This window comes from Danio rerio, chromosome 14 (assembly GCF_049306965.1).
Source record: "Danio rerio strain Tuebingen ecotype United States chromosome 14, GRCz12tu, whole genome shotgun sequence".
NCBI classification, from domain to species: Eukaryota; Metazoa; Chordata; class Actinopteri; order Cypriniformes; family Danionidae; genus Danio; species Danio rerio.
Genome location: NC_133189.1, coordinates 30,318,873 through 30,340,095, shown reverse-complemented (window position 1 = coordinate 30,340,095; position 21,223 = coordinate 30,318,873). Strand labels below are relative to the sequence as shown.

General features: G+C 35.6%; 1 protein-coding gene across 5 annotated transcripts in view; it reads right to left on the bottom strand.

Moving 5' to 3' along the window:
• The window catches only part of slc36a1 (solute carrier family 36 member 1), a 146,441-nt gene that overhangs the window by 50,776 nt on the left and 74,442 nt on the right, over positions 1-21,223 (bottom strand). The gene's annotated exons all lie outside the window — the stretch shown is intronic.

Below are 21,223 nucleotides of genomic sequence, written 5' to 3'. Positions count from 1 at the left end.
GTTTCTTTCAGATGGACTGGAGGAGGGTGATTAGAGCATCGGGGATACGCAGATGGTAGTGAGGAGCAAGGTTGGAGGGAGGTTGTTGTGGACAAAAGTAAATACCCGGGAGGCGGGGGTATGGAGTGCACTATGCATTGCCACGATGTGTAATTTACTTTTTTGAGAGGTCCCACTCAAGCTACAGCAAAGTATCAACTGGCATTAGTGGTCATATGATCAGGGCTTGACGAATCATTCAAGGTTTTGCAATAGTTCAGAAGACCAACCACAAAGTCATTGTGGCCCACCGTGCTTCAGTTTTTAAAAGTTTGCATTTCAATCCATCAATACTGGAACAGATTACTAACAATTTCAAACTAAAATGACATCTTTAGTGTTTTTAAACTGCTCCATTTTCACAGGTCGAAGATGCCGGAGTGATGATTGTAGACATACCCATAGTAAAACGTGTGCATTATTATATAAAGATGCACTCTTGTAAGTGTGACCTTTGACTCACTGTGCAGCAGCATGGTAATTAGTTTTCATTAAAACTAAATGTGTAAGGTACCATACACTGGTGCATTTTCATTTTAAATTGCATAAAAATGCTTAAATTTACGAGGTAAAGATAGTATGGACACCAGGTGCAAAACATTTACATTTTAAAACAAAAAAGCATTAGTGTAAATGATACCTTAGTAGACTGTCTGCTTAATATCTACACTGGTGGCCAACATTAATAGAATACTGTACTAGTACATCTACTAGCTTAGTTTCAGTTTAAATTTCCAAACCTTAATTTTGCTATTAATTGTAATAGTGCAATTAGATTTTGGTTTGCACAAGAAGTCTGAGAGGAGTCAGTGCTAATCTCATCATCATCATCATCATCATCATCATCATCATCATCATCATCATCATCATCATCATCATCATCATCATCCAGTCCAGCTGGAAAGACAATCAAAAGAAAAAAAAAATTCATTCAGTGAAAACTTTTTCATTTAATGTTTTACGCTGGTGGAATCTTTCTATTCCCAAACAGAACTCTGATTAACTAGTATCATTTAAACAACCACTAAAAACCAGTGAAACTGAATGTGCCTCACACAGGTGAGTGGGCTTGACAAACCACCTGTAGAAAACACACTCTTTTATCTCTCTGACACTTTGACCGACACTTGCACCAGTCTTGCGCATTTGCACCAGACACAATTTACAAAGAAAAAAAACACATTGGCATTTATGAAGTGTGCTTCAAACAGGTGAGTGAGCTTGACAAGCCATCTGTAAAAACACTCTTCTTTCTCTCTAAAAAGGCACTTCACCTTACTCTAGCATCTAGTTCTCTGAGCACAAACAGTTGCTTTGTGTAATTAGCACTTCTTGTATGTATCACCTCTTCATGTTGAATCACTGAATGCCTCCTCAATTGTAAGTCACAATTACAAATTGACAAAATAAATCCATAGACATCCCCAAAACAGTAAAAAAAAAACCTACTGAACCTTAAATGTTACCCATAGGCGGAGCGTGTGTAAGGCTGAGGAAGGCTCAGCCTCCCCTTGGCCAGAGACCACAAAGATAGCAGCAAAGAAAAAAAAATGCATTGGGAACATGTAACAAGTAAGGCGTAATATGAATGTAATTTAGTGTTGATGATTAACAGAACACTAGCTATTGTAAGTTTGTCAATCAAATTTAAAGTTCCCTTCCACACAAAAATGGAACTGTTCAACCCCGCACGTCACAGTTCGCAGCTACTCTGAAAACCAAACCAAAAGTGCTGGCTAGCGGACTTTTCTGATTTGCTGGTCAAGGACATAAGTAATAAAATGACAAATGAGTATTATGTGAGGGGTATAATAATATATTACACTGATTTAACTTGTTTTCAGCATTAAATGAAATTGGTAGTTTCATTGTAGCGTAGTCTAGCCTATAGCGTAGTAATCTTGTTTAGGCAATCATTTGGAGTTTTACATTTTAAAGGTCAAATATTTATTGCTGAAATACAAGTTCGGTTTTTGATTGGCCTTGTAAAAAAGAGAATGATTTCGTATTCTCAGGGCCGGCGCATCCAGAGGTGAACTAGGCGGCCGCCTTGGGCGGCAGAATAGTGAGGGCTGCGTCCACAATGATGAATTTTCAGCGTCACATGATCTTTCAGAAATCAATATTAATTATCATTATTATTATTATTGGTAATAGCAATAAAAGCAACAAGGAGTAATAATTTAAATTGAAACTGCATACAGTAAGTAATAAATAAATATTTAATAAATATATATTAACCAATTTTTTATATTTAATAAACGCCGCTTTGATGAACAGAATAATTTTAATTGGATTTTTAAATAAAAGTAATAATAATAAAAAATAAACAAACTGACCCCAAACTTTTGACCGGTAGTGTAGATCAGTGGGAGAGTTTAATAAAATAATTTAATGTGCGTTTTGAATATAATAGACATTGGTTGATAGGTGGTGCTTTTGTTAAAACCTGTTTTTGGTCTGTCGGAAATCTTTTTAAATGCATTAAAGGGGAGCGCATATATTAGCCTTACCCTGGAGTTTGGTCACCCTCTGCCTTTGATGTTACCTGAAAAACTATGCGCATTTGTCACTGAAACTGATTTCTAAGCAAAAACTTTGAACGCAAAGGGTGGTTACAACTAAACTGTTGATTTAAAACCCAAGTTAACCGATAAATAAAATCAATTTACAGCAACCTCACAACAGAAGGTTAACAACACTTTGCAGGACAGTTTTTTTGGGGAACATTTTGGAGATGCTACAGTTGTTCTTGATTCAGATCTGTTTGTCTTTACAGGTGGACTGGATGATGGTAAGATGAGATCTCTGTGTGGAGCGCTGGCTGCTGTCAGACGTCTTGTTCAGACAAGGAGAAAAAATGTAAAAAGCCAGGGGTCAAACTTAATACGGATGAGTGTGCTTCATGTTAGTGAGAGGACAGTGGCCATACAGCGCACCATTTCAGCTATGAGTTCCTATCTTAATCTGCTGCTCAGGGGATTGAAGTGAGCATGGAAAGACACTGTTCTCCGGCAACAGGCTGCTTCTGATGTTTGCCGCATCCCTCTGAAAGTTCCTCTCTTTTTCACACTGTGAAGGACAGGAATACACTACTGCTTTTAAATCTTCAAATGCACACATTGCAAATTTCGATCTGCCACACATGAACACACATATTTCTGTCACTTGATGTTTTGTAGATGCTGTCTGCTCTTCATTTTCCTCTTCATTTGACTCTGAACTAAGGCTGTATGATATTGAAAAAATATCAATATTTGGTTTTTCTGTGATAAATATCGTGATGTGAACACAATTAAACCAGATTACCTAAATAGCTCTATTTGGAAATAATTAATCGTTTTAGATTGACTGGAATAGTTTTGCTGGGAAGTGCATCTACATAAAATAGAATAAACCAATAACAAGCATAGTTAAGCAACAGAGAAAAGATACACATTAAATAAACAGTGTTTTATGGTTTTCAGGAGAGTCATACAGAATTCAGGTGAAGAAGTTGAATAGTTACATGCAATACAACACTGTACAGTTTTCACCACATAAATAATAATAAGTTATCATCTGTTATAACTCACTCTCCACTTGTTTCAATTTATGAGTTTTTTCTTCTTTTAAATGAAACCCCCCTCTTTCAGTTGAAGTCTACCTTAGAATTTTTTCAAAAAATGCTACATGATGGGCATGAAGCGCAGCAAGCAGTTTGAGAAGTGGGCGTGGCCAGCAGAACAGGGAAAATCCATAATCCCTGGGTCTGAATGCCCTATATATTTCAACCATTAACCCTGCCGGAAATCTGGATAATTTTAAACATAGCCAAACACGGCAGCACATATACAAACGATGTGTCTGAATGGTAGCGAACTTAATTAATAAAAGACATTAGTCCGCCGTTCTCCAATTCTCGTACAGCTCTCCCAACAAAAACGCTTCCTGTAGATCTTTGCTGTATTGGCCCTGACAGCATTGCAGGGAAAACCATGCAACAAACACATATGACCCTTCATGAATGACTAAATACTGCATGTTGTGTGGAGCAACAGTCTCACATCTTGGCAGGTTTGTAATCGGAAAGCATGTGCAATCATGAATAAGTAAGAAGCAGGGCCTACTCATAGGATAAGAAAACTCAGTTATGAATAATAACGAGAAACCAACACGTCATCACTATACAGGCAGATAGCAATAGGTCACAGATTTTGATCCTGCCCCAATAAGGATTGTAAACCGAGGAGATGAAATTAGCTGACAAAAGCTCAAAATTATCTGTGTTTATCTACAATTAAAGCTGACAGGTGCTAAAGTTGTCTTAAATGATGCTCAACACACACAAATCTGTTAAAAAAAAAAAAAAATTTGCAAAAAAGTAGTCAATGGTTTCTTGAACCTTTAATCACAAAAGAATATGTTTTGACGGAAGCTGGACTGTAAACATTGACTTCCATAGTATTTCTTTACCCGACTATGAAAGTCAATGCTTGCAGGTTTCCAACATGAAAACACTTTTTTTCTTCAACAGAAGAAAGAAACTCATAAAGGTTTATAGAAATTAGCCACCAGATCATTTATTATACCCTGCTAAAAATGTAACTTTGTCATCAGGGGAAATTTAGCTGTTTTTTTTGCATATTCTCCCCGTGTTCGCACAAGTTTCCTCTGTGTGCTCCAGTTTCCCCCACTAGTCCAAAGACATGCGGTAGGTGAATTGGGTAAGCTAAATTGTCCATAGTGTATGTGTGTGAATGAGTGTTTATGGGTGTTTCCCAGTTATGGGTTGCAGCTGGTAGGCCATCCATTGTGTAATACATATGCTGGATAGGTTGGTGGTTCATTCCGCCGTGGCAAGCCGAAAAGAAAATGAATGAATGTTGAGTTTATTCAAGCATTTCTGCAACGATACATCACACACAAACCCAGCTCCAAGTTTGCAGGTTTAACTTTACACATCTAACCATGCCAAATGTGACAGAGTACTAAATAATATTGACTGCTGTATGGATATACACTGTACAAAATAAACCTGTTTAACTTCCACAAATCGGGACTTCTATTGTGTGATTGAAGCATCATTGCTTATAGTTTTCCTGACACTATACAGCTGTGCTAATTCCAGCAGTAATGAATTATATAGTGATTTTACTGACTTTTCTTTATTACTAACAAGCATTGTTTTAAAAAGTTTTCAAACTGGTATAACAAATTTTTGAGGTTTATTTGATAACACATAGTTGGAATGTTTTAATCCAAGCTTATTTGCAAACCCTTTCTTGTGAACCTGATTAAACACGTTACTATGAATGCATGTTAATGCATGCCTGCCAGTCAATTCAGTGGGCAGGGAAAAACACCCAGCTACATCACATGGCAGTGGTGCTCAATATCATTGGGATTTGTATCCTATTTTAACGTCAGAAAATTTGAAATAAGAGACTAGTTTATATCACTTTAATATAAATTGATCATTGATTAATAATTTTCCATCCAACTCTGAACCAAAAAAATAAAAATAAAATAAATCAGGCAAATCAACGAAAGGTCGGTGTTTTGCAAAATGTCTTACTTTGCAATACAATGTTTCAAAGGATGTTGTGACTAGGTCCAAAGGAGCAGAGATGTGGGTCACTTTGAAGATTTGAGAGGCGCACAGCAAGCAGATTACAAAGCAGACACAGGTGACAGATCCCCCTCGGGGCCTGAGAGCAGAACAAGGCTTTAAAAGCTATCGCAAAGTAAATTCACATTAAGGACATGTGCTGGATCAATTGATGGATCTGCTAAGCTCGGCTCTACCAACAAACTAAATTGTACAGGCGTCCATGAGTCCTCAATCTGTGTGACTCATTTGTTCAAGACGTGGATTTGCTGAAAGATTACATACATAACAGAAAGATGATGGTATGGTTCAATGACATGATGCCAGTATTTTGTAAATGTAGTGCATACGTGTTAGTTTAATCAATAACACAAGAAAATTGAGCTTATATGTAAGGTATATTTAGAACAAGAGCCATTTGATTACATTAAGACTTAATTTAAGGACCACAGCTGCTACAAAATCTGAATTAACGATCATTATAAATCTTTTATGTTATACCATATGATAAGCTAAAATCTACACTCTAAAACATTTACACTAATATACTACATAATGTTTGCATACTTTCTGTAATCATAGTAGTGCTGTGCGTTATTTGTTTAACCCTTTAAGGTGACATGCTGACTGACTGACTGACTGACAGGTGCGTGATGCGTGAGGCCAGCACACGACGTAGCTTTCAGTTAAGATGAACAGTTTCTATAATTATACTTTATTTATAAATAAAGGTCTATGGTTATGCATACAATGACTTTATCTTGCTGGAGTTTATAGCTGTTTCACTGTACTTCAGGACGCATTAAAGCCGCTCTGTAGGTTTTCATTGGAGACGTTCATAAATATTTCAAATCTAATAGCAATATCTAAGATTTCAAATCTAATAGCAAATCTAATAAATTTTGGAGACATACTCGTTACATAAACACACTCAATCGCACTTCAGCAGCATTCATTTGAGAGCGCACAAGAAGATCTGCATATATTTGAGGGGGCGTGCAAAAAGTTTTGTGTACGAGCAGAGGATACCGGCGCAGAAGCAAAGAGATTCCCATGCTCGTATTACATAAATGCAATCTTGATTTGTAATACTGCTCTCACGACATTTCTCCATTTGTCATTGAAGTAACACCATAGGTAGTTAGTTGGTAGGTTTGTGTAAAAGGCCTGCTCCTGCCACCAAAGCTGGAAACATTGGAAACCCCCTTTTGGAAAATCCCCTTAAATTTGTAGACTAAAAAACTAAAGTTAACTTAACTCCTTCATGTTGTTCCGACACAAATCGATTGTGTGAAACCCAGCATTTTTAATGCTCTTTAATTTTATAACATCCTGCATTCTTTATACATGTATAAGCAATGCTACTTTAACCCTTTATATGGTACTCTTTAAAAAACTTTTCAGAAAAACTATTAAGTGTTAATGGAGGTTATTGCAAGACTTTAAAACTTTTATGACTTAAAAAACAAGTTTGTAATAAATTAAATGAAGTTAAAATATGTGGTTCATTGCCCAATAAAGGCTTGAAGAAGATAATTTAAAACACAATGGCTGCGTCCGAAACCGCATACTTCCATACTATATAGTACGCTAAAATCAGTATGTGAGCCGAGTAATATGTCCGAATTCATAGAATTTGAAAATCAGTATGCGAGAAGTACTCGGCTGACTTACTACTTCCGGCGAGATTCTGGAGTGCACATTCCATGCACGCTGCGCTATCCCATGATGCCCCGTGAGAGAATTCATGAATGGGAAAGAAGTGACGCAACTGACGCAGGTAGGTCATGTGACGATGACAAAATGGCAGATGCAGTATGTCCGAATTCCATTCATACTTTTCACATTCATACTTTATAGAGCGTACTTTTTTAACGGCCGAGTAGTACGTTTAATTTCAAATGCAGTACCTAATGAGTAGTAGGCAGTTTCGGACGCAGCCCATAACATGTGCATGATCACTTATTATTTTCTATATTTAATTCAATTTGATTTTTATAGACCATTTTAATATGGTCAAGTCATCGGCCTATGAACATTTATTTCTTGTTATCAAACTACTTCATAACTGTAACAAGGGACAATTTAATAATATCTTACTTTTAAAACAGCTACCATAAAATTATTTATCAAAATGTGGCTGTTTTTGGATTCTCTGAAACTATAGAAATTAAAAACGTAAAACAGGAAATATGTTTGGACCACTGTTTTTGTTTACATCCTTCAAAACGGTCTATATTTTTAGAATTCTTTTATCGTATTATAGCATCTCACACCACTTTAATTCACTTTCACCCCAATGCAGTAAATACAAAATGCAATACATAAACAACAAAAAGCACAATACCAACAAAATTCATACAGACATTAATAAATGTGAGTCCTTTCTATTTTCCAGATCCCAGAGGTCTGGTTGGACCCCAAGTTCTGATTTAATAATTTTACCAACTGATACACAAAAGCATAAGCAACTCCAAGCCTTCAATTACGTAGCAATATGTATGTTCCTCATATAAAAATGTGAGATGGGGCAGACAGGGTCAGCATTTTTATGTACAGATCTTGAAAGCCTGGCAGGGTCAGCATTTTTATGTACATATTTTGAAAGCCTGGCTCTGGCCCATGGTCTAAGAACATATAGATAGCATTCTAGCCAGTCAAGCTTTAAGCTGAACAGAGTGAGAGACAACTATACTATTCACTCCATAATGCACTTTGTAGTGCAGATTGGAAAAACAACAAGGTCAGCTCATATACTGTACTCCAAATGACCTTAGTCTCCTAAAAAAGGGCACTCTAATTTCCAGATGTCACTCCTGCCTACAGTAAATGGATCAACAATATTTTTGACGTCACATTTCAGCTTCCCATCATATTTTGTGACCAATCAAATACTTTCTAGTATCTTACACACCCACATACTTCAAGACTCTATTGGTGCTGTATTATGTGCATTCTACATCCCTTTCAGTCTACTTGGTCAAATATCGAACCAAACAGTGATGCACTTCACAAGGACTTCATGAAAGTTTGGTGTAACGTTTCATAAGAAATTTATTCAAAATAAATAAACATAAAATATTTTCTTCCATGCCTATTTATACAAACTTGTGAAAATTAACATGTAAAAAGTTGATTGATTTACCTGAAAACGTAGTACATAATTAATCTTATTTCTGCCAATCATGTTGTGAGTTAATATCTCACAGTTAACGTTGTTATGCTCCATGTTAGTTTTATGTGTATTTATTTTCCTTGCCCTCCTCTCTCTGCTTCTCACTCCACTCGTAGGTTGCTTCATTTAACTACCCATTCTCGTTATGACAGATGGTGTGCGCATAGCCTCGGCGTACCTTTGTGCTCCACACATTTGTGTTTTTGGCATGATTATATTTGGTAATTATCTCAGTTTTACTGTAGTAATTCGAGTTTACTAGTTAAACTTCGTTGGCTTTAAGTAATTGCTCTGATGGTTGTTGTGTGATTCTTATGATATTGTAGTTATTTTGTTTTAGTTTAGCTTGTGTTTGTTAGATTAGCTTGAGTGTTTTTCCCCCTGTGTAATTTTGAGTTTTGTAGTTTAATTAATTTAGATCGGGTGTTGTGTGCACTGAAGATATCAGTTTTATTTTCATTATTTTTGTCGCTTAGTTTAGACGTTAGAGTTAATGATTGTTTCGTTTTGTAAATTTTTTGATTTGGCTTACACTCATTGTTTTCGTTTAAAAAGAATATTGTAAATATTTACCCCCCCCCCCCCATTATTATTATTGTTACATCTTTTGTTTAAACCATTGAGTAAAAAAGCTTAAATTTAGAATCGATTCCTGCCTCATCCTTGATTTGTCACACACATTACATTTATCTTACCTAAATGTTACAGCATCCCTTTTAAACATCATAAAGTTGTAACAAGCATTTATATAAACGAGTCAGAATGGGCCACAAACATATCTGACACAACTGAATTACACACAATGCTAAGCAGAGGAATTTTCGGTCAGACTTAGCATTGCTATTATACACTGTGTCTGTCATGACTGTGACATAAACTAAACACTATGTTCCATCCTGTTTTCCTGTTTTTTTCCTGGATTCAGCAAAATCTCACATAGCTGAGATGTTTTAGCCAACAGCTCTACGTCCCTTCTCAATGTTTTGTAACTCATGTCCTTTTCCAAATTTCAGAGATCAAGGCCAGCAGTGTATCAGGAACAGCTGCCATCTGGTTTCTCTGTACTCAGTGCAGTGTCACCGGCTTCATATCATTCATGAAATCCACAAAAATCAATGCAGAACAAGATGGTATTTGATCAGACCGGTCCCTATTGGTCATTAACTGGACGTCATGCACATCCTCAGGTCCTCATCCATTTCAGAAAGCTCCTCTGGCTCACCTTGACATGCCACCGACGCCATGTCTGCACTCAGCACATTTCTCCTCTTGGAAAGGCAAACGGCTACGGCTTGCCAACTGAAGGGCTTCTAGATTAATGAGGTCTGCCACTTTATTTAAGCTATTTTTATAAAGGCACTTCTCGCACAGCAAGCATTTGATTTGCACGCACAGCAACTCTGACAACTGCGCTTTAAGGCAAATTGATTTATGTATGGATGAGTACGAGAGAAGCCCACTTTCAGATCTTTAGAGAAACTCAAAAAAAAAAGTGTCAAGTGGAAAAAGGTGTCGGGCAACAGAGGATATAAAAGCTGTTGGCAATGGACATCATTTCCCATTAATCATATTTAACCTCAGAGCAGAGTTTTATTGGCTCAGCACAGTATGAAATTCATTATCAGACGCAGAGCGTGTCAAGCACATTTACTATATGGTGTAAAACGGCATAAGCTGACTAGACTTTTACTCTTTTTGAAGTAAATGCGAATGTGTAACGCATGATAATGCAGCATATCAGGTTTCTGCTTCAGTGCAAGTCTATTTTTCTTATTTTATGGATTGCTACATGAAAAACGAAGTTAAATTGCTTATAAAAGTAATAACACAGCCCCTTGCATATTAAATAATTTGAGAAGCCATTCAATGTTTCATTATAATAAAAAAAACATTATTATCAATTTAAAATAAAATTAAATAAGTATTATAGTTCAACTCATTTTTGAATTTCTGTTAATAGATGGATTTTATTATCAAGACCAGAAAAACACCAACAAAGTAAACTTTTTTTAATGATAACTTTTTAAAGCTGATGAAATGAGCAATTGTTTAAAGATTAATAAACGTATAAACTGTCAATTGTAACATTTAAAAGGATGATACTTCAAACCGACTACTAGTAATATGTATTTATTTATCTATTTATTTATTTATTTATTTGTTTGTTTGTTTGTTTGACAGGGACAGTGTACAATATTTGCATTCCTGCAAATGCACCAGAATTAGCCAGAAGTATATTTTTTATTCGTTGTCCCTGGACAGATGTCAAAATTTTCATCCTAAAAAATCAATACAAAAATTATACAATAAATCAAGCATAATTTAAAAGCACTAAAATAGACATAGTTTCAAGAGTTCACACTTAGCTGATAATTGATAATAAAACTTGTTTGGCATGCTGTCCCAAGAGAGAGCCCTGAGCTTGTGAGATCCTCGAGCCCTGGGCTCCCTCCCGTTTGCAGGGCGAGGTAGATCTCAATGAACTCCCCCTGACTTATTTCTGGCTGTTGTCTAAATTAAACTGACATTGTCAATATCTTCAACAATCCAAAGTCATTCAATAGATTAATTAAATACAATACAAAAGCTACTGTTCAACTATAAGTGCAGTCCTAATTCATATTACTTATTTCAAATCTTGATGAACTTCTCTCCTCTGTTAAACACAAAATAATGTATTTTGAAGAAAGATGAAAACCTGTAACCATTGACATTCATAGTATTTATTGTTCCTACTATGAAACTTGATGGTTCAGCTTCTTTAAAATAATTTTGTGTTCAACAGATGAAAAAAGCTCATATAGTTTTGGAACTACTTGAGGTCGAATAAACAGTGAGTACATTTTCATCTTTGGGTGAACTATTCCTTCAACAATATAAATAACATTTACACTATTGTGGTGCACAATAAAAATTTAATCCAAATATTCACATTAAAAATAAAATCAATTGTCAATTGTACAATAACATTTAATTCAAATAAGCCTGCACTATCTGACAAAAGTCTTGTCGTCAAATCCAGTTGTACAAGCAACAAATAATAACTTGATTTCTAGTTGATCATTTGGAAAAGTGGCAGAAGATAGATTTTTACGATGAATCATCTGTTGAACTGATAAACTATTGGAACTCGCATAGACCCAAGATTCTAATAGAAATCAGTAAAGTTTGGTGAAGGAAAAATCATGGTTTGGGGTTACATTCAGTATGGGGTCGCTCCTTACTTCAGCCTCCACATCAAAGTTCCTGAAAGCAAAGAAGGTCAAGGTGCTCCAGGATTGGCCAGCCCAGTCACCAGCCATGAACATTAGTGAGCATGTCTAGGGTAAGATGGAGGAGGAGGCATTGAAGATGAATCCAAGGAATCTTGATGAACTCTGGGAGTCTTGCTTTCTTTGCCATTCCAGATGACTTTATTAACAAGTTATTTGAGTCATTGCCGAAATGTATGGATGCAGTCCTCCAAAATCATGGGAGTCACACACAGTATTAATTATTTTTCCACTGCACCGTGACTTTATATTCTATACTGTATATTATTTCTGTTAAGTAAAAATACTTTTGTCTCAGCAAAGTCAGACCTTACTGTTCTAATAAATAATTAAAAATCAAGGCATGATCATGTTTTCTTTTGGTAAAATAAGCGTAATCGAGAGGCATTTGTTATTCATATAAGCCACTTTTGATACCAAATGATCAACTAGAAGCCAAGTTAGTATTTGTTGTTCCTAAAACTTGAATAGGCAATGAGACTTTTGTCAGGCAATGTATACTACACCTAAACAATCTTCACATCACATACAGCAAAGCCCATAAATGTCTTTTTTTAGCTATGTTCAGATGACGCTGTTATAATAGTGATCATTATGGAGAGTATCCGGAAGTATCCACTCAGCTGGATTCTTCTTTTATACTCATGGCCACATTAGAGGAGCTAATAAACAACCAACATCCTGTTTGTAGATTATTAGGCTTGACATTATAAGATACTTTGTTGCTTTTTGGTTGCAATTACAATAAAAACAACACAAGAGAATGAAGAAAGAGCTAAAAGCAGTCTCGAGGCAACAATATTCAAGGCTATATAAATGTAACACATCCTCAGTCTCTTAATTACCAAACGCAGTGAAGCTCAGGGACACACTTCACAGCTGTAAACACTGAAGACATACGGCCATATCTGCACTTTCCAGACAAAAGCGAGACAATGTCAGCTCTGGGTCGCAGTGAGAGAGTTCGCATTATGCGTTTCTCCTTTGAAACACTCCTCAATAAACATTTCCAGCTCTGATGACCAGAAAATGCTTTGGTTAAAGTTGGAGCACGGCCCAAGCTAATTTGTTTATTTCAGGGTTTGAAAGTTTTTTCAGCGTATTCAGACCACACAAGTGAGATAATTCAATAACAATCCAATTTACATCCGCGCACAGGGCGAATCCCCTCTGCCATGTGAAGATTTGGAGGGGTGGACTGTGACAAAACTACAGAGAGGAGCCTAGACACGGCGACAAATTAGCCATTATCCCCTTCTGAACAATTCCTGCCTGTCAGACAATGAGTGTTTGAAATATAAATAGAGGCTCATCATGGGTTCATTGTCAGGAGATGTATTCGCCAGCCTGTAGTTGAGCAGTAATGAACGTGTGCGTCAGGGAAGTATCTTGAAAACACTTGAGAAGAAACCTTCTGACATCCTGGAAGAAATATCCTAATATATTTAGCTCTCCTTATAAATCTCTCTTCAGCACACACTCAGTAGGCAAGCTGTTGTCGGACAGCATTTCTTTAATGAAAGCTTGAAGCAGGCGATGTGATCAATGCCACCGTATGACTCGCTACATCAAAAGTGAGGCTTTAACATGTGCTTCCTGGAAACACGAGGCAGTGTTCATTGTTAATTTAAGCCAGCTTGATTATACAAGCTGGAAACATGAGAAAACGTGGTAACAACGTGAAAATTCAAGCAAGCAACATGTTAAAAATATGCTAGCGGAAAGCTAATTCATGCTAGAACTAAGAAAATGTATGCTAGCTGTGTTAAACAGGTTAAAAACAGGGTAAAAACACACTTAGTCGTGGTCTAAACATTGTGTTAAATGTGTCGGTATCTTCACAAAAACGTGAAGCCAATATACTAACGCATGATAACATTAGAAACATGTTAACAGTAGCCCCTTTCACACAGTGATACTAGTAAATATCTGGAAAATTTCTGGAATGACTTTACCGGGAGGTTCAACAAAGCACTGTTCACACAGCCAAGGACGTTCCGGAATTGTTCAGAAAAAAAAAACATTCACACATCCATTCCAAAATACTGGTAAATTCTGACATCATCAACCAGAAATGAGCTCTATACCGATGCGCTTATATTTGTAAACATAGAAGGGGTCAGGCTTTGGGTAATGGTTTAGCTTTTATTTATTTCCCAGAGATGGGTTGCGGCTGAAAGGGCATCCGCTGTGTAAAAACTTGCTGGATAAGTTGGCGGTTCATTCCGCTGTGGCGACCCCGGATTAATAAAGGGACTAAGCCGACAAGAAAATGAAGGAATGAATAAACTTCATTTAAAGCTTTAGCATTCATGTAGCTGCTTTGTCTCAGAGACATCCAAAGGCAGAAGTGTGAACCACAGCTAAATGTTTACACATTTGATTACATTAAAAATCTGTAAATGTATAATAACAACTTCGATGAAAACATATGGGAAAACACTTTCACACGTCGAGATGTACATACTATGTGTGTGTGCTGGCGCTCACCGGAGCACTTCTTCACGTGCGCACACATCAAGCAGCTGAAGCAGAGCATGAAGGTAAACAAACGGCGGTTTATCATAAGCATTTTATTGATAATTGTTTACACAGTTGGCATTAAGAAAGAACATAAAAACATTCTCTGACTAACATCTAACAACTAAATGTGTTTGGAAAAATATTCAAAGGCTTTTATTTTCATAAACAGCATGGATGTGAATGCGACTGAATGTTCTGATTGGTCGGAGTAGATGTCTCATGTCAGCTTGTCCTAAACGTGCACTTTCCGGCAATTTTCCTTCTGCATTCACTCAGAGCAGCATTCCGGCAAATTACTGGTAATGTTACAGCTTCTCTTTCTTAAAAATTGCCAGAACGAATTTACAGGTATTTTCAAAAAGGACCTGTTCACACATGATCCCTTTCTGGAATTTGCCTAGTGTTAATTCATGCTAGAAACAAGCTAGCAACATGCTGATTGTTAAGTTAGCCATGTGTTAGAAATTTTAAAAAGTGATAAAACATGTTATGCGGTGTTCACATCAGATGTGTCCTGCGCGGATAAATAATGCTATTCGCACGTAAATAGACACGTGAACATTTTGAGTTTACTCACTTCATGCATGAAATTCGATTAATTCGCGTGTCAAATTCACTTCACAATAGATGCTGATTTGCATCATGGGCAGAGCTTCTGTCTATCAGCAAGAGATTTCCCCCCAGCATGCCAACAACAGGTACTGCGTCATAATCACGCCCCTATAAGAGGAAGCTCATGCTTGGTTAACGCAGCACTAATGTCTGCTAAAGATTTTCCAACTTAAATGATTCTCACGATTTGAGTGTTAAACTTTAAACTCATCAAGGCTGATTTATACCCGACGCATCCACTAGTTCCCCCGAGTATGTGCGCCGAATGTGATATTATCGCGGTGTTTGCAGAGGACCACTTTGGGGCCGCACAATTTTTTTTGAGACTCGAGTGAACAGTTCGCACAGTGCCACGTCTCATAGGAGTTGAATATGAATCACTTGAATCACTGAATATTAAGAAATTTTGGTACGCCTGTACAGACATGAATGATCCAGGATAACCAGATGACCATTTATTCATGGTTAGAAATTGAAAGTTTTGGTAAAAAAAGTTTAGAAAAAATGCAAAGGATAAGTTTATTAAAGCCAAAAAGAGAGGCCATGGCAAAAGTGGAGACCCAGATGGTTTTTACACCATTTATATACAATATAATTTTGAATTTAAAACTATTTAATAGCTACAAACCTAAAATGAATAGCAAATTATTTCTTTGATAACTGGAAAAGAATATTTGAACTTATCGGTTTACAATGTACTGATGCCCTTTTTTCTGGGCTTTATTGGTGATAATGGTCAGGAATGTTCAACCATTATTGCCTATTTAGCTTATACTGTAAGTAGAGGACACAAACTAGCCAGACAATAATGTGTGAATTGTAGAGTGGGCTAATTCTAAATCTAAAAAAAGCCCCCAAAAAACTAAAAACATCAGTATCTGTTTAGTAAGTTTACTTTTTTATTCATGCCATGATAAAAATAAAATATATATTTGTAGAGCAACATGTTCCTTGTCATTAATATTTTAATAAACTTTATTAGGTAGAACTGTAAGAGATATGAACAAAACCAAGTGAAAGTTTGATTTTTAAAAAAAATCTTGAATGGTTTTAAAACTCTTCATAATAATTAAAATAATTTATAAAAATGATTAAAAAATAGTTTATTTTAAAACTATTAAATTATATTAATGATATAACACAGTTGCGAAAACTTTCTACCTCTATGTTTATTCGTCTGATTTTACGATCGATTTCTTTTGACCGCCCCTTGCAGTTTTAAAAAATATCTCAATGGCGAATGCATCAAGTATAAAAGGTGCATGCACCCTCACCGCAGAGAATTACATGCAACTTAGCTTAACATGTAAATCTCTTGTGCTTGATGCTTCATCCACATCTGGTGTAAATGCACCATTGGAAACATGCTAACAATGTATTAAATATGTTGATGATTTACATGTTGACCATTTCAACAGCATATTAGTTCATGCAAACAATATGTTAACTGCACTAGAAACATTTAGGCAATATGGTAATTCATGCTAGAAATGAGCTAGCATCATTCTAATTCACGCTAGTCAAAATGAGCTTCAAATGTGGGTCAAAAAGTTTTAGGTGACGCACATGATACTCATATAGGTTTTTTTATTTTTTTAAAAAAGGTCGCATGTTACTTTATAAATCACGCTGTATTGAATTATGTGCCGAAAGCAAAGAAACTGTGGTATTACTTAATTCAGAACAGCTGCACAAAGAGATCATTCTTGTGTGGGGAAAATTTATGTCAAGGTCTTCGCCCATTCTTGCAAAAAATAAATAGAAAAATAAACACGTACATATTGTCAGTAACAAGACCATTGAGATGTTCTCAATAGATCCTTTCAGTCTATTAAGAAAGGCTGTTGTCAGTGGCCATTATACAAAATTAATAAGTTCATCTCAGACATATCAGTCATGAAGAAGCTATTTATTTCGCAGCAGCATTTCAAAATGAGCAACTATTAAACTGTCAGAGTAACAGAAAGGCACATGGAATATGTTGTGTAGAATAAAAGAGACTTCAGAGATGGGAGGAAACACAACATAACGCCTTATTACAATGTCTAGGACAGTTAGTGTCACAAACACACTGGTATTAGCCATAAAAAATAGTGTGTTTCGCTCTCTCTTATGGCACAGGAGAAAATCACTGTGGTTAGGATAAGAACAGATAATGGAGCTGAGACTATATTGTGATTAAAAACTGAAACGTGAGTCAAAATTTTAGCTCCACAAAATACTCCAGGAATATATCTTACAGGTTTGAATGTGCTAAACAGTAATTATATGGGAAAACATAATTTAATATCACAATATATCATAATATATCACAAGGTCAGTTATATGGCGCATTTCATAAACAATGGTAATTCAAATTTCTTTACATAAAGAAGAATAAAAGAAACAGAAAATACAAGTATAAGAGATAATACTAGCAGAGAATAAGATATATTAAAACTGATTAAAATGTGTTAAAACAGATTTTAAAGAAGTTAAAAAGAAAGAAAAGACATAATAGTGCAATCTATGCATGCGTAGAATAGCGCTCATTCAATAAAAGTACAGCTAAACAGATTTTGTGCTCGATTTTAACCTCTCGAAATTACAATCTAAAAATATTGTGTTCTTAGCTAGAGAAAAAATTTTATACAGCTGCATAAAATCAATTTTTCTGTAAATAGTTGACAATTACATCTATTAAAGGGGTGGTCCAGAGTGTATATTTTAAGGTTTGGTAGTGTTTATAAGACAAAAAGCAATTTGTGCTCCTGCTTCAATTGTGAAAAAAAATTAAATTAAAAAAGACATATCATATATCATATATTCATATATCTTACTTTGATTATATACTTAGCTGACATGCGATGTGCCTCTGCTGTCCTGCTCTCTAGAATAAAATCCGACAAGTGCCTTTTATATATATTTGGAATAAGCATGTGTAAATAATTTGAAATGTTCACATACATACACACACACACATATATATATATATATATATATACATACACACACACATATATATATATATATATATATATATATATATATATATATATATATATATATATATATATATATATATATATATATATTTTTTTTTTTGTATGAGTTATTTGAGATGTATAACGCAGGGAAAGTGGTCACACAGAGAGACATTGCCACGCTGGGGAAGACTTTACTGAGGTTTGATGGAGGAATATAAATTTGTAGCTAAATTGTTAGCGATGCCAAACAGCATTTACTGTTGTTTACATCCTTGTTAATGTCATATCGTTGACGCTAGAAACGATGCATGTAATGGATCAATTTAACAAATAAAAATCCACAGCTTTATCTATTATGGTTGGAGCTGCTCCTTCTTTGAGGAGTTTTTAGCCGAATCCAGCACTGAATTGAGAAAGATTCTGGAAGCTATCCTTTGTCAAATGCTATATATATATATATATATATATATATATATATATATATATATATATATATATATATATATATATATATATATATATATATATATATATAAAATATATAATTTTATTTTTATTTTTAAATTTTTTTTTTATAATTGTCTGGAATTTAATTAAAATGAAATTGTAAGCACTTTTCTCTTTGTGTCATGTCTTTTGGAAGCCCAAATACAGAAATACAGTGTGGTGAATGAAAGTAACCTGAAGCACGTATAGGTAGAGTTGCAAATGTGTCACGCTGCACAAAACAACTAATGATGGTGGCTGAGAGAGAAGAACAATTTTTAGCCATTTACATTTTTAGCAAACACTTGAAAAATGACTTACATGTGCAGTGATATTAAGATATTAAGCAGACAGTCTACTAATACTCAAATGGACCATCAAAATAAAGTGTTAATTAAGTTACTTTTTGAATAAAGTAACTAGTAACTGTAACTAGTTACTATTTTTCAGTAACTAGATCAACACTGTAAATGGGACACAATTTTGATCATTTAAAACATTTTACAACATAATACAACAAGAAGAATGTGAGCCATGTGAGCAACCATGCTTCCATGGTCAGATCAAAAGGCCACAACAAACAGTTTCAAAGTCTTCTCCACACAAAGCACCACCACACCTTTACACTGTGTTCTATTTGCTGTGGATAAACATCAAATGGATGTACCGCCATGGACCAATGGTAGCTCAAAGGTTTTTAGAAGCCAAAATGAACTTCATCAAAAGTTGACTTTGCTGAGCTGTTTCAAACTGCACAAATGAACTTTGTTTTTGTCAGACTTTGTTCTAAATGATGCAATTTCAGTTAACTCTTAGATTTAGTTTGAAGTATACAGGGACCTTTATACCACTTACTCTCTGTTCTGTGCAGTGCTACAGGCATATTTACAGCCATATTCTAAGTTTTTAGGAGTTACATAATGCCAAAAATACCCATATTCGAGGAGCAAAAAACAAAAATAAATTGCATTGTGTGATTCATTTAAATATTCCCCTCACATAAAATGTGCATCTGACCAGTAAACTCCTACAGAGGCACATTAAGTAAGACAGGTGCAAAAATAGCTGTGTCCATACCTTATTAGTAATATTCCTCTCTACGTCTTTACTAAATACAGACAGTACTGTTTTAATGCCAAAACACAGTTTGTGCCGGTGCAACCTGTTAATACATCTGGCAAAAGGTGTTCCTTTAAATAGAAAGGTCACATTCTCAGTCAAAACAAGCGTCCTGCACACGTCAAAACAAAACTAGGCCAAGATTAATTAACAGCTAAAGCTTAGAATACTGATTTCAGGATTTAGTAGAGAAGCAAAAAATAAAATAAATAAAAATAATAAATAAAAAACAAAAGAAATAAAAGAAAGTTGCCATATCACAGCTCCAAAAGTAGAAAAATATTCATAGCAGGTTCACACAATAACACATCAGACATCAAAAGAGTTTTCTAAGTGAATTGCAGCAAGATTTACCAAAGTTTGCAGTAGTTAATTTACGAGGATTTGCGCCATTGCACCATTTAATTTGCACACTGTCAGTGTATCCCTTTCCTCTACTGTCTGCACTTTTGTAAGAATTGCACTCACACTAATTTGTGGCCTAGAAAAAACAAAACAAAAAAACAATGCATGTTGGCCAGCCAGTACAAAAATAGTTTCTTTATCTGAAGAATCTCAGTAAGAGTTTCCCCCTAGATCACATACCTATGCTTTATATTAGGCGATATTGACTGACAGTGTTGAGGAAAGTTACTTTTGAAAGTAGTGCGTTACAATATTGAGTTACTTCCCCCAACAAAGTAACTAAGTGCGTTACTTAACTTTTTACTAAAGCTAAGCATCATATTACTTGTTACTTTGGAAAAGTAATATTATTGCCTAACGCGCATTAGTTATAACGCGTTACCCCCAACACTGACAAATATAGACTGACTATGTTATCATTCACTTACCAGCAGAAAAATGTTCAGCATAAAGACTTGTAGTATAAAAGGTCAAATGTAAGAAACATTAAGGGGCTCTCTATAAACGATTAAAGGTCAGATCGTCACGTGAGTGCGGAGCACGAGATCACGCGATTCACAAAGGCAGTTTTGAAGACCTTCACTCTTTACTAGATGGCATTTTCAGAGACCTTTGAAGCCGCATGGTTCATGGTCTCCTTTTGTTTCAGCAGGACTGAAGGAAGGCAAGTTTGGAGCTTCCCTGGGGCTACAGGAGGTCAATTTCAGCAGCTCCTGAGGTAAAGTAGAGGAACGCGCCACAGTCAGAAAGCCCTGGTGCTCATGTGTCAGCGTGCTGTCAGCACTAGCAATGCACTCCCAGAAAAAGTACAGGACCAGAGGGGGCTCACGCACTGTCCATTCCACTTTCCATTAAGAGCACACACGGGTGCACTCGCACCCCTGGAAACCCAGTAATACCATTCTCGTCTTTCCAAGCTTTGATGTGCTCTTCTGTGCAGCAGATTCTAGGCACTCCACTGCGAGAATAGAGTCTTTGTAGAAAGAACAAATGATTCGATTGAGCATTAATTTATTGTTTCTACATGTCACACACC